Here is a 13,956-nt window from a genome sequence, read left to right on the forward strand (position 1 = left end):
TTGCTGGAAACCACTCAACGTGAAGTTCTTTATCAAGCGTGCTGCGTCGTGTCTTCATTACTGCAAATATAAGGTGACTTGTTTTCACTTTCGGACATTTTTAATAATAAGAATGAATAATTACTTTCTTGTTTTTCTCGTTTAATACATATTTGAATGAGCCTTGTTAAGAGGAGCCTGAGGACTAAGAACCTCTCTGTAATCATTTGGTTCTGATTGTACGTCGCACATCTTTCTGGTTTAGAGCGGATTATTTGAGAAAAAAAAAAAAACATTTACACTATTTCCAAAATTTGGAGGACGTGTGTCAAACGCACGCCGTCTTTTCAACACCTTTCCTTTGTCTTTTTGCTGATTTGTCAGGAAATGTCTCATATCTAATCCTCCAATCTTTCCAATCTGGATGCCACTTTGATTGATAACGGTCACGAGCCACAAGGACAACCCTCTTCCACTGAACTCGACATCTATTAGCGTACAACACACACACACACACACACACACACACACATCCCTTAAAAGAAACCAAACGCCCACCCGGCAAAGCAGAGACGGCGTAACATCCACGCTATTCTGATCCTTTCAACAAAAAAGGATATTTAAGCCGTTTTTCATTTGATCTCTTATTGACTTATTTCCTTCATTCCTGCCTCCTCTCTCTCTCTCTCTCTCTCTCTCTCTCTCTCTCTCTCTCTCTCTCTCTCTCTATTCTGAGAGTTAATGTTGATTCTGACCCTGAGATGTCTTGCTGTTTGTTGTTCTTAATAAGCGAGTGAATCTGCATGCATGTGTGTGTCTGTGTGTGTGTGAGAGAGAGAGTGAGTGAGTACAATCTGGCGGTGTCTTGCTGTTAGTTGCTCTAGTTGTGAACCTCAGAGCGTCCGTCTGATTCATCACCTCATTAATTATTCTCTGCTCCGGCATCCCACACAGAAGCGCTTCTCCATGAAGAGTAAACAGAACCACGGGGTTGGATCCGCGAGGTTCCTGAAGGAGAACCCGAGGAACCAACGTCAGGACAAGAGAAGCTCTGACTCCATCTTACCTCTGCAATGTGGCCGAAGTTTAGAGCGATTCATGAACAACATGAAGAACTGGTTTTCTTGTCTTCAATCAAACTATATTTAGGCTAATTTCGTGAGACGTTGACGAGCACATACACTTCAGTGAACATCCACAGTCCAGCACATGACGGTTTACCTTGAAAAAGAGCCTCTGTGGTGTTGGACTTCGCTGGCGAGCGATGAACTGGTGTGTGTTAATTAATTGCGTGTGTGTACTTCTGTCTTAATTTCCCCTTTGGGGGACGAACACAGTGTTTTTAATTGAGCCGATCCAGTTGGGACACAAGAGACAAGTGTCCGCCGCTCTTCTTCCTAAAAACCCTTTGGAATATGAACACTTACATTAATACCAAATGATACGTGAAGTGAAACCCGAGAGAGCGGCTCCGGGGGTCGGAGCACTTCGTGGTCACGGGGTTGAGTGTGATCCGTCTTCTTTGTCCTTACCTTTCACTTTTAGCGTTAGCTAAGTTTAGTCTGCTGGGCCATTAGTGTTCGGTTCAGTACCTTTGAGCGGGGCAACGCGGCGAGCGGGGCAACGCGGCGAGCGGGGCAACGCGGCGAGCGGGGCAATGCGGCGAGCGGGGCAACGCGGCGGGGCAACGCGGCGGGGCAACGCGGCGGGGCAACGCGGCGAGCGGGGCAACGCGGCGAGCGGGGCAACGCGGCGAGCGAGGCAACACGGCGGGGCAACACGGCGAGGCAACGCGGCGGCGGGGCAACACGGCGGGGCAACACGGCGAGGCAACGCGGCGGCGGGGCAACGCGGCGGCGGGGCAACGCGGTGAGCGAGGCAACGCGGTGAGGCAACGCGGTGAGGCAACGCGGCGGCGGGGCAACGCGGCGGCGGGGCAACGCGGCGGCCGGGCAACGCGGCGGCGGGGCAACGCGGCGGCGGGGCAACGCGGCGGCGGGGCGGCGGGGCAACGCGGTGAGCGAGGCAACGCGGCGGGGCAACACGGGTGGAAAGTTGCAACTTAACCCACCGCCATGAACACACTTTAAACCGAGTGTTGATGAAGAGGAGTGCAGCAGATCTGATGGACATTGACAGGAAAAGGTGTCGCAGACACTGTAATCCCTGATCACTGTGTCTGCGTTTACTCTTTCATTTTCTTTATCACTGTCTCTAACACACACACACACACACACACACACACACACACACACACACACACACACACACACACTCCTGTGCTTATTCCTGCATCTCTTCTCTCAGCAGGACTCCTCTCTTTATCCATCTCCTGTCATTATCTTATCCCTCACTGATGACTTAATGAGTGGAGCATGCCTGAATGTGTTTGTGTGTGTGTGCGTGTGTGTGTGTGTGTGTCCTCTTCGGCCTGGGCTCAGCAGGGGGGTTGCGGCTAAAGAAAACAGAAGAGGTTTTCACACTTTAGCAGGCAACAAACAACAAAAACACACACACACACACACACACACACACACACACACACACACACACACACACGTTAACCAGCCTTGTGAAAAAGACCCAAACCTGATTTAAAGGGATATCGTGCCACAATATTAACTTCAATCAAAAAGCTTTATTCAAAACACACGCAGTGACTTGGAACAATATTGGGTGGTTGCTCTAATTTATGTTTGCAACAAAACAATTAAATGGATTTAAATGCCCCCGCAGAATGTATAGCCTGTGTGTGTGTGTGTGTGTGTTTGTGTGTGTGTGTGTTTTCAGGTGTGAAATGGATTACATCTTTTAATTAACTGTGCTGTTTTTAAAAGGGATATGAAATCGCAACATAAACAGAACGGTGTTGCCTTCCCACCGACAACCACAACACACCTTTCACCCTCGGATTGATTGACCGGCAGCCTGATAGGCGCACCGTGGGCGGGGGGAGGGGCGACAGCTGAAGCCTGCTGGGTTTCCACAAGTGTGTGGCCCGTTGTGAGATGCAGCCTGTTATTTATTGATGAAGGCGCAAACCGAGTCTCTCTCGGTTCTCGGCGTGGACCTCTTTGTCTTCGGGCTATTTGCGATTGGCGGTGTTCATAAATCCTGACTTGCACTTATGCGGAGCGATTGGCGGTGTCAGCCGAAACGCTCAGGAAAGCACATTTGCTCGCCGTAAGCCGAGGGAGGGCACGTTTCTTAGCGAGCGTCGCATTGTTTTGGCATGGAACAGCTGGCTGCACTTGATGCCCTGAACACCGCGGGAAGAGTGACACGGCATTGTGGGAAAACCAGACGCTACGCTTCCAGCGAGGCTTTTGCACGTTTTCAGAAGTGTCAGCGAAATACAAAAAATGGGAATCGGTGCTGCAGCAGCAGCAGTAGGAGGTCTCTGATACATCACGGTGTCGCATTGTTGCTTCCTACCTAACATTGCTTTTGTGGGGTGACATCATCCCGCCTCGTCTGGAGTTGAATCAGGCTTTCTGGTGCAGAGACCTGTAACGATTAGCGGCAGCAATGGCGGGAATGTTTGGTCTGCACCGGATGAAAAAGAGCCACATTTCTTCTTTTAATTTGCCAACTTTTCCAACTCGGTCATGAAAACTTTCTTTATTTGCAATGTAGGTTTTTTTGTTGTTGTATTTTTCTTTTTTTTTAAAGGCACGGATTGCTCCGTTTAGTTATGTTAAAAATAAGTAGATGATTTGTGTGAACTTCAAGGCACTGGCAAAAGTTTGCTGCCAAGGACGCGAGAAGCATCAGCGGGAAGTATATCACTTCAGCATGAATTAGGATTGGCAACTGTGACTCGATCAATTTTGGAAAACATTTACATCTAGTTTGTTGAAATGTTTGGGATCCCCATTGACTTGCACTAAATGAAAAAAAGCCAGTCTCCTTTTTAAGTGTTGTTAAAATGATGGAACAATGGAACTAGACTGAAGAGTGTGAAGTTAAACAGCGTGCATGCTGTTTAAAGAGTTTCTCTGAATGTCGCAATTTTTCAAAAATTAACAGTTAGAGATCTTTTGAAGGGACTTCTAAAAATAAAACAAATGCCCCCCGACCCTTTCCTTAACTGCTCTGTGAAGCAGCAAGCAGCTGTCGATACTTCCTCATTTGAAAGAACGAGGTAGAAAGTGTGTAAAGGACGTGCTGCGGGAGAAAAAGCCCCAAAACAGTTACTGAGACAAAAGACTGAGAGAACGAGACAGAGAATGATGCTTACACTGTGAAATCCAATAGTCAATATTTTGCAAGCGAGCCTAATCTCCGACGTCTGGTGAGTGTGTGTGAGAACAACATCTTGCACGAGTTCATTACGTGCACGTGTGCTCCTCCGCCTCTCAGATGTCTGCTGGAAGAAAGCCGGCGCTGGTCAGGAAATCGTGTGAAAACAGTTTACTGCATTCCTGCGAGAAATGTTATTTCCACAAATGCGCGACGACGTCGTTTAGAGTAAATCGGTCGGCCGAAGTGCTCTTTTTTTTTTTCTCGTGACACTTTGATGTGCGCGTGACGGTGCGCACGTGAATGGCAGGGCCGGCGTTGGCCTTGTTCCCATCACTGCGTAATCAGCCATAACGTGCTATCAGAGATAAGGAAAGGGGGAGGAAAGAGAAACAGATAGAAGAGCGATAACCCAGTGGGGGGTTGGGAGTGAGGACCCGGTCTGACTCAAGCTAGGTCTTGATTGCACACTTTCTACTCCTATCTGCTAGTTTCTAGTTGGGTATCGCTTTATATTCCTAAAGGCAAACATTTGAGTTCACCCGTGACGGGACCTTCCATTGGTTCCGACAACACAGAGCCTCGTGGTTCAGGAACAGAAGTATGTTCTAGTCACATGTTCCATACGTTCCCTATCTGCTGGCGTACAACAACACTGAGCTCTGCATCTTTGTTTAGGGCCAAGCGGCAACCTCCAGTTCTGATGCATGAAGCAAATGCGTAAGTGTCTCATAATGTGCAATATCTATGGATGAAAGAAAGAAGACTGATTGTATGGCAGAAAAAAAAAGACCCTACTTCTAAACATTGTAAACATGAGTTTATGTCTCAATCTCGAGTTTCAAGTCTTCTTCAATACAGCATGATGTTCATTTGGTAAATGATGGTCCATTTAGAGTCAACAGACCATGAAGCAGGGGATGCTTCAGGGGCGGGGCTAACTTGTGGTTGGTAGGTCGCTTATACGGCGTCTCTACGTCACTCCTCCGCAGTCCAAATATGGTCACTTCCTGTTCACTGGTTGCAAAAATCCAAGATGGCGACGGCGAATATCGCAGACCTCAAGGCTTCAAAACGGCAGTCCACAAACCAGCGGGTGACGTCGCGACGACTACGTCCACTTCTTTATATAACGCCTGTGTTCAGGGCTCAACAATACGGATCGTGCAGACGAGTAAAGCTCTTAAATCCAGCAACTGGCCTGCCCAATCAGGAACGGTTTTAAAACAGAAGCAAACACATTGTTTTCTTTCAGCTGGCGATGGAATTAGCTCTCATCTCTGCCGAGAGCCGATTGGGCAAATCACGAGAAGACAACGTTTAATGAGCTGAAGCCAGCGAGCATTTCGATAATCGTGGAAACAAAATTTGGTGGCGTGAGAAGATGGGGGGGCCAACCTCCAGATTCAATGACTTCAAGGTGAAACATTGCAGTTAACCTTTGATCTTTGTCGGTATTTGATAACCGCCAATAGATTAAAAACAAGAAAACTCTACAGAGGCAAGTAGGAAACACATGTATGTTACACTACTGCAACACCCCTCCCTATTTACTGCATCTTTACTGCGCTTTCCAACTCCCTTTATTTTCCACGGGTGGACATGTTTTAATAAACACGTCAGCCGTCTCCCGTCCTCGCAGCCTTGAACGTTTCCACTGAAAGCTTTCTGCTCGGCCTCGCGCTGCTGCACACGCTGCCGCATAAAGAGGAGGCTAATGCACAGAGTTAGGACTCTGATTAAATGAGTGGGGAATGTAGGAGGCGAGCTAATGTTTAGCATTGTCTGGCTGATTAAAGCGTAGCAAACAAGTGATTGCTATGCAGCTCTGCTCCTCGCCGCTAACTCGTACACAAGGCTGCTCTCTGTTCTCCCTCTCCAAGATCGCTCTCTTCAATTCTCTATCCTTGCCTCGGCAAATCTCTCCTTCACTCTGTGTCAGCCCTAAAAAAAGACAGCTTCATTCCTCCCCTCCTCCATCCTTGCTTTGTGCATTTCTTCAGCCTCGTCTCTGAACTTAAACATGCATAAGCAGGTATAGAATCTGGATGGATGGCTCTCCTTCCTCCTCCTCTGTCACTGCTTCACGTCTTAGCTTCTCGAGCCTCCTCTGTCCTACGTTTTGCCGTCTGTCTCCAAATGAAACTCCGTCCCTCGAAGACGAGCCCAGCATCCCTCGATTGTTGTTTTGCTTCTCCCCCAAGCTCGGTTACCCTGCCGACAGTTCCCAAATTCAATTATTGCAGAGCAGAGTGTGATAATCCGAGGGGCCGGCCGATTGGTCGCCGCAGACCCGTTCACTAAGCGAGGACCCGGGAAAGAGGGACGGAGGAAACCAGAGGGTTTAAACACGTAGAAGTAGAAGAAGAGTGGTGAAATGTTAAGTGTGAGGAAAGAAAAGGAGGGTTAAAAAGGAATAAAACAAAACACGCGCCCCGCTCTCTGTATCCCCTTAAAGCCCCTGGTATCCTTCAGGCTCAAGCTAAAACAAACAACCCATGCCCTTAAAAGCCCGGCCCATAATCCCTGTGTAATCACTCAGACAGCCTCGCCACACAGAACCACAACACGAGAACCGAGACACAGATATACGTCTGTGTGTTCTGATTAAAGTCAATTGGCTAGATTCCACATCAAAGACTGAAAGCCTGACCATATATATATATATAAATAATGTAGGCGGAAGAGCTTGACTGCAATAAATTGCAAAAGATGAAGTTCAGAACTTTATCGACAAAGAAGATGCAAATTGGGATGATATTCTTGTCTTTTTCTTTGTTTTGTTCTTTAATAAAACTACAACCAGAAGCTTTTATGCAAATGTCCTATTATCCCAACAGATCTTCATTTTAAACGTCTCATTATCGCGAAAATATATTCATCCAAAATGTCTTATTATCACAAAAGGATCATTCTTTTCTCGGCGACGGAAAGCCACCGTGCTGTCGGAAGTTCCTCAGATCTCCGTTTTGTACTATCATTATGGCGTCAACCGTTTTCTCAATTGTTGGATGAAATTATGGTTGCAGAAAAGTTGCAGAGATGTAATTCTTCGCTCAGCATGACGTTGTCTTGCACACTGATATTTGGGGGAGGGAGGGTTATGCAAACACGCAAAAACTAAACCAACTTATTAAAATGCATTTAATCCCCAAAAGTTAAGGGGACCAGAGTGAGTCAGCGTTTATCTCATTGCGGAAAACTTTCGGGACATGACGATGGTCTTTTTGAACTGGCATTCAAGTTAAGTGGCAGATGGAAATATGAATCCACAGTTTGAACATGAAGCCAATCAATATTGGTTCGATAAGTTACAAAATCAACACCGAAGCGGTTTCCAAACTGCATATATGCCGGCTTTTTACATTTATAGAGGCCATTGAGTTAAACAAAAATATACAGCATCAGAATATAAATACCAGTCAGCATAGAGTTATTACTCTGTCTCGCATCCAATCACACGTAAAATGGTAACGGCCAAACAAGGCTTAAACGCCCAGAGTCATGACTGAATCAGCCACACACACACACACACACACACACACGCACACACACTCACTGTTGTCTAAAATAGTGCAGTCTGCAGCCTCTCCCGTGTGCCTGCATTTAGAAGTGTGAATACTTTATAGGTGAGCCGTGGCGGAGAAAAACATCTCTCTCTTTCTGCCGTCTCCTCGCCGTGTGTTTGGTTTCGAAGCCTCTCTTTTGCGATCTTTCTTTCAGTTTAAATTGATTCATAGTTTGTGTTTCTGTGGTTTTAATACCTCCTCACTGACCCGGCTGAAGGTTTCCAGCATGAGACTGCACGAGGCTCTCTGTGGCCGCCACACTAGCGAGTGCTAGCGAGTGGCGCTAGCAAGTGGCGCTTCAGTACTACGACGCACACGAATGTAAAACACCGGGAGACGGAAATCCGCCGAGGGTAAAATGTGGGTAACATTTCCTCCTTTAGATCAATACTTTTTGTTTTATCGCTACTTTTCCTCCGTTACCCGAGGGGTTGAGAAATACGCTGACCGAGATCACATCATTGCTAAAACATTGATTTATTTTACACCGAGTATTTTAATAGTTTTGTGATTCCATGAGGGGAAATGGAAACTAAGGAAAATATTTTGAAAGATAACGATACTTTAAGTTCACCTATGTCGCGTTGTATTTTATTTTTTGTGCGTGCACGTTGACGGCTAGCCCGTTAGCAAAGAGTGAACACGCACATGCGTCATGACAGGGTGACAAAATAAGCTTAATTATGAACCTGCTGGAGATTATCTACTTAAACAATGAATCCAACTCCAAAAACTTCTCCATTGACAACTGCTTTGAGCAATAATAACACAGAGAAGGGAGTTTTTGGTCTTTGTTAACACATACTGGAAGTGGCCAAAGTAGTTAGCAATCATTTTACATATTATTACTTCCATTTAATGTTTAAAACATTACTTCTCAAGAACAACAAATGACCTCACAAACTTCGCAAAGGAAAATCAATTCCTCTTTTTATCTAGTTCTTGGCGTTGCCACTCGCTTCGGCGCATAATATGAAAGAATATAAAAGATATGAGGAGTTTTGGGTTATGGACTAAAAGGGAAAGAGGCATGTATATAAATATTCTTCACGGACAAATTCATTCAAATTAACTGTAATCTATATGCATACCAGACGGTAGTTGTTTACATGTATATTCATTATGGCCGAAAAATAAGCCTCTAATTACGTTGACGAGCTGCTCTTTATCTTAATCTAATGTCATTCTGCATCAGAAGTAATAAAAGCCCACTGAATGCCAGAATGAAAATGCATATTATCATCTAGTGTTTCCCATTGAAAGGAAGCTCCTGCTGTCTCTCTTGCTAATGAGCTCCGTATCAGAGCTTTTCAAAAGTCTGCCAGGGAAAAATGCATAAAGCATTTATCAAAATACAGAAATGTACTAAAAGGGGCTGCCTTGAGCTTTGAGCCACAGTGAGAGATCTGAGTCTAAAACGTTTTTACATACATACAATTTCGCTCACTGTTTCGAAACAAAGAAATAGCTCAATCTTTATCAGTGGAGCAAGTGTTTGCCTATAACATCGGAGAATAAGGCGTGGGGATTGGGTAATGTGCCGCAGACCGGGAGACCAGCCAGACCACGATGTTTTCCTACACCTTACAAAATATTTCACGATCCTTTCCTCAAGACTAACAAAGTATTTCACGATTTTTTCCCAAACCCAACTAAGTATTTCAAAATATTGTCCAAAACCCAACACAATATTTAACGATCTTTTCCTCAACCTAAGAAAGTATTTCAAGATCTTTTCCTAAATATAAAGTATTTCACGATCTTTTCCCAAACCCAACTAAATATTTCACAATATTTTCCTAAAGCTTACAAAATATTTCACAATATTTTTCTCAACCTAACAAAGTATTTCACAATCTTTTCCTCAACCTTACAAAATATTTCACGATCTTTTCCTAAACCCAACTAAGTATTTAACAATCTTTTTCTAAACCCAACAAAGTATTTCACAATCTTTTCCAAAACCCAACAAAGTATTTCACGATCTTTTCATCAACCTTACAAAGTATTTCATGATCTTTTCCTAAACCCAACTAAGTATTTCACGATCTTTTCCTAAACCTTACTAAGTATTTCACGATCTTTTCCTAAACCCAACAAAATATTTAACGATCTTTTCCTCAACCTAAGAAAGTATTTCACGATCTTTTCCAAAACCCAACTAAGTATTTCACGATCTTTTCCTAAACCTAAGAAAGTATTTCACGATCTTTTCCTAAACCCAACTAAGTATTTCACGATCTTTTCCTAAACCTAAGAAAGTATTTCACGATCTTTTCCTAAACCCAACTAAGTATTTCACGATCTTTTCCAAAACCCAACTAAGTATTTCACGATCTTTTCCTAAACCCAACTAAGTATTTCACGATCTTTTCCTCAACCTAAGAAAGTATTTCACGATCTTTTCCTAAACCCAACTAAGTATTTCACGATCTTTTCCTAAACCCAACTAAGTATTTCACGATCTTTTCCTGAACCCAACTAAGTTGCAGCTGCAAACACAACAACTTTTTGGACGTCAGAGTCACTGCTCATTTTGGAGAAATCTAGGTTTTTTTTTCTATGAAAACATGGAATATATCTCATCAAAAGTTTTGTATGTCTCTGCCACAGATCTGCAAAGATAAACGTACGTAGCAAACGAGTCAGATTATGATCCAAAAGAGTTCATGGTGCAAACACTTAAAATAAATCCAAAACGTGTGGCTTTATTAACACTTCTACAAGACATAGATGGAGCGAGTCATAAAGCATCTGTTTCACCAGACTGAAACGATGATGAGTTCGTTCCTCCTCTTTCCTCATTGGCAAAGAGACATTTTAAACGAGGACTTTTTATTCAGCCAATCGTCTCTCAGAACGGAGGGTCTTCCACAGAAGCCCCTCCCCTTACACTCCCCTCCTCTCCTCTCATTGGCTGCCTCTGATAATCCAAACCGGTTGGACGCTGCTCTCAGCCAATGAGGAAAGAGCAACTGTTGCATTCACTTACCCCCTTGTGCTGCAGCCTCTCGGTCTGAAGCGCTGAGCAGCATCACAATAATAATAATAATAATAATAAAACATTTTTCGATTGCTCAGCACTTTTCTTAACAAGGAACAAATGTATGTTTCTCTGCAGCCAATTAAGGGGTCGTTTTAAAATAATATCTCATATAATGTTATGCATCTTCCTCGGTAGCACAACTTATCCCCACAGTCCCATGACGGGCTATTTAAATATTATCCTTATGACAAAATATTGTATGATTAGCCGACTGGAAGAAGCCCCGAATATGCAGAGAGAAGAGAAAGTGAGAGGAGGATTACTCTAGTTTCCAACGCCCTCCATCGGCAGCAACATCTCTCCCTCTCTCTCTCCCTCCCTCCCTCTCTCTCTCTCCCCCTCTCTCCCTCTCGTTGCTGCTGCGCGCTCGTTCAGTTTCCCTCACACCGCTTCCGAGGCTCTTGGAGAGAGGACGGATAAACGGCTCTGTCGGTAACGGATTTGATACCCGACGCAGGGAGGGGATGCTACGGTGATTTCTCTCTTTTCTCTCCCGACAGAAGCACCACCACCACCACCACCTTCCTCACCAACCATCCCCACTCCTCTTCATCACTTCAATCTCGGAATCCAGACGCACTACAGCTGTCTGTCATCTCTCTTTTCTCATCTTTGAGCCCCATTGGTTGCGTTGGGTTTCTCTGCGCTCGAGAAAGAACATTTTGGGTTGCTTTTTTTTGTTTTTTTTTGGTACCTCCTCTTCTCCAAACAAACAGAAAAAAAACTGGGTTTTCCATCAGTGGATGTGTTGGACATCGGATGAAAGGAAGCAGTACTTGTTGAGAGAAGTGGTCGTTTTTTTTTTCGGCTGGCTTGTATGTATTGGGGGGATTTCCTTGGAGAGGCGGACTGCGCACGGACTCTCTCACTTCCAAGGTAAGGACTCGAGTTAGAGGACTGGGGTCTGGCCGTTGGTGGCTCAACACAGTCCTATTCACACACACACACACACACACACACACACACGCGCGCGCGCACACACACACCACCACTCCTCTCGCTGCAGAGGCTTTTAAGACGGGCGGAGAGAGAGAGACCGGAGTGAAATGTTTCGGTTCCCGGGATGCTGGGGAGATTCTGGATTCATCCACACACACACACACACACGCGCACACACACACACAGGGCTGTCACACACGCGCACACATTACATTGCGGCTATAAACCGGTCCCTGTGAGAGGGTGTCGGACCCCCTTCTGTTTGCCCAAACACGCAGAGAGATGGAGAGCCCCCCGGAGCCTTTGCGCAGTGACAACATGTGAGCGCGCGCTGCGCTGATGGATGAACCCGCGCGGACTTTTCTCCGCTCGTCGGGTGACGGTTGGATTTGTGCGTTTTTATCACAAAACACAAGACTGTTGTTGTTTTGTTTTTTTACCCTCAGCGCCAGTTTGCATCTGTATCTGCATTTTATATATATATATATATATATATATATATATATATATATATATATATATATATATATATATATATATATATATATATATATTGCAGCTTGCGTTTGGCGTGTGTGCGTGCCTTCGTGTGCGCGTGTGTCTGGCCACGTATAGAGAGGCTAATCTCGGTGTGGGCTCTTTCTCTCTCCCCTCTCTCTCTCTCTCCCTTCTCTCTCTCCCTCTCTCCTCCGCCTCGGTGCCTCCCGGCTCCTCCGCGTATCGGCGACGCACAACTTTTCTTTGGATCACCGTCAGGCTTGGTGTGTGTGTGTGTGTGCGGGCACGCGCGTGCGTGCGTGTGTGTCACTGTCAGATCGCATCATTCACGAAAAACAAAAAATAATTCCCTCAATTACCGCAATGTTCCAAAAGAAACGACGAGTCCGTTACTTTCTTCTTTTCTCCGGCAGCAGTGACAGCTCAAAATGATCAACTCCAACCTCTTTCTCTTACGTCACTCACTGTCTTCCCTTTTGTGGTGGATCACCGTCTTTGTGTGACGTGGATCCCCCAAAAGACCCGCACCCGGTCCGGTTTGGATCCCTCCCCGCGTGCGCAGCGCCGGTGCGACACGCGGGACCGAGCGTTTGGTCCCGTCGTCCCTTCAGGGCCACGTCACTCCATCTGAGTAATTGTTGCAGATTTGCATATGAATAATTATGGATGTATGGCTTATTGAGTGGCCGCTGAGTCTTTTTTTTTTTTCTTAACGGGGGAGTAAGTGAGATATATCGGTGTATAATTTGAGCAGCTGCAATGAGTTTTCAATGGGGGAGCAGAGAGAGAGAGAGAGAGAGAGAGAGAGAGAGAGAGAGAGAGGGAGACTGGAGGGCTGTGCACTCTTTTGGTATTCATGGCACAACTCAAGATTGCTGCTCTCAAGCAGGCAATAATATCTCCCCCCTCTCTCTGTCTCCCACACTGTTGCTCCCCTGAAGCCCCCCCCCCCCCCCCCCTCCTCCCCTACACCTCCTCTACCTCTCTTACACTTTTGCATTTCTCTCTCTCCCACACTCCTCTTCCTCTCCTCCTCCCATCTCTCCTCTCCCTCCCCAGTCTTCTGAGAGCCATTGAGAAAAAAACATTTTCTGTCGTCGGGGCCCGGGCCGCTATACTGGTTAAATAAACATGTGCAAACCCTTTCAGACGTAGCAGCTCCAGCTTGTTAAATAGATTTACAAAAAAAATGAAAGAAAGAAAAGGCTTTGCAACTTCTCGTGTCACAATCTGGCTTCGGTCTTCCGAGTGTTGCAGCGGCTTCTTTCCTCCTCCACATTTCCTTCACCGTGTGGTCACTTGTTTCCGGGCCCCTGAGTTTTGCTAATTAGCCAAAAGCCCAGTCAGAAACATAGAATTCCCCTTTTTTTTTCTCTTGTGTTGGTTCTCTGAGTTTACTTTGTGGTTCAGAAGACACATCACAAGAAAAGAATGTCCCCTAATCATCCCCTTCAACATCGCAGCCTCCTCACTTTGGCTCCACTAAAAGGCCTTTTTTCTTCTTCTTTCTTTTTTTAAAAATGGAAATATCACCACAGTATCGCCCCAAATTCATTCTTGGAGCTCCAGTATTTCTGTCATTCAGTTTTTTGGGGAAGAGGAGAGAGGATCAAAAGGCAAATTACGAAACCGGGCAGCAGAAAAAAAAAAGAGCATGACTCCTATCAGCATATGAGGAGGAGG

Source organism: Taurulus bubalis (assembly GCF_910589615.1).
Source record: "Taurulus bubalis genome assembly, chromosome: 14".
Taxonomy (NCBI): domain Eukaryota; kingdom Metazoa; phylum Chordata; class Actinopteri; order Perciformes; family Cottidae; genus Taurulus; species Taurulus bubalis.